Source organism: Octopus bimaculoides, chromosome 7 (assembly GCF_001194135.2).
Source record: "Octopus bimaculoides isolate UCB-OBI-ISO-001 chromosome 7, ASM119413v2, whole genome shotgun sequence".
Lineage (NCBI taxonomy): Eukaryota > Metazoa > Mollusca > Cephalopoda > Octopoda > Octopodidae > Octopus > Octopus bimaculoides.
The window spans coordinates 8,945,954-8,947,320 of record NC_068987.1 but is presented as its reverse complement, the minus strand read 5'-3'; the positions used below and the strand labels follow the sequence as shown (position 1 = coordinate 8,947,320).

At 40.7% G+C, this 1,367-nt stretch overlaps 1 protein-coding gene and 1 long non-coding RNA gene across 13 annotated transcripts in view; one reads left to right on the top strand and one right to left on the bottom strand.

Moving 5' to 3' along the window:
• Positions 1-1,367, top strand: part of LOC106877289 (liprin-beta-1) — a 370,011-nt gene that overhangs the window by 2,874 nt on the left and 365,770 nt on the right. The window lies entirely within an intron of this gene.
• The window catches only part of LOC128248318 (uncharacterized), a 29,045-nt gene that overhangs the window by 8,221 nt on the left and 19,457 nt on the right, over positions 1-1,367 (bottom strand). The window lies entirely within an intron of this gene.

Genomic DNA, 1,367 nt, shown 5'->3' with positions numbered 1-1,367 from the left:
TATATATATATATATATATATATATATATATCCACACACACACACACACATAAGGATAAGCATATTAAAAGGGGTCCGTAGGAAAACTCATTTAAATATAAGGGTTGGGAACCACTGAAAAGGTTGGGAGCCAATGTGCTACATCATTATTTGGACAAATGCTTAACAACATTTCTTTTGATTCCTTATGTTCTGAGTTCAAATTCTGCTGAAGTAGACTTTACTTTTCATTTACCAAAAAGATATACACAAACACATGTACACTAGTAAGAAAGTTGAAAGTAACAGAAAATAATAATGTGCTCTTTACTCTTTTACTTGTTTCAGTCATTTGACTGCGGCCATGCTGGAGCATTGCCTTTTAGTCGAGCAAATCGACCCCAGGACTTATTCGTTGTAAGCCTAGTACTTATTCTATCAGTCATTTTTGCTGAACCAATAAGTTACAGGACATAAACACACCAACATCGGTTGTCAAGCGATGCTGGGGTAGGACACACACACATACAACGGGTTTCTTTCAGTTTCTGTCTACCAGATCCACTCACAAGGCTTTGGTCAGCCCAAGGCTATTGCAGCAGACACTTACACAAGGTACTACGCAGTGGGACTGAACCCAGAACCATGTGGATAGGCAGCAAGCCCATTTAGCCTGTGTCTAAATGTGTCTATTTTCTGAACATTTAGCTTTTGTTATCTTATGTTCTGAGTTCAAAGGTAATCTTTGCCTTTCATCTTTTCTGCTAATAACATAAGCATCAGACAAGAACTGTGGTCGACATGTAATTAATTGTACCCTTAAAAGCAGTACCCAGCTGGCAAAAATGAGTAATACCTGTATTTTAAAGCACCAGCCTTGTCATATTCTGTGTCATGCTGAATCTCCTTGAGAACTATATTAAGGGTGCATGTGTCTGTGGAGTACTCAGCCACTTGCACTTTAATGTCATGAGCAGGTTGTTCCATAACTGAAGGAGTGCCAGTTACAAAGGCATGGCCATAGTAGGATTCCTGAAACCAGTGAAAGAATAAAAGAATTGGCCTGTGAAATAAATTTCAGCATTGTCAACAACAGATCAGTTGGTTGGAAAAAGAACTATTTTATATATGCCATTCTTTTTTCATGCAAATAGCATCAATAACTCGGCTTGCGAAGACCTGTTGGGGCAAGCGAAAGTGAAATCGTGATGGCACCTGTGCCCAGCATCGCCTTCCTGGCACGTGTAAAGACTTTCGAGTGAGATCATTGCCAGTGCCGTTGGACTGGCTCTTATGCAGGTGGCAGGTAAAATACACCATTTTGAGCGTGGCCGTCGCCAGTACCGTCTGACTGGCCTTCGTGCCGGTGGCATGTAAAAGCACCCACT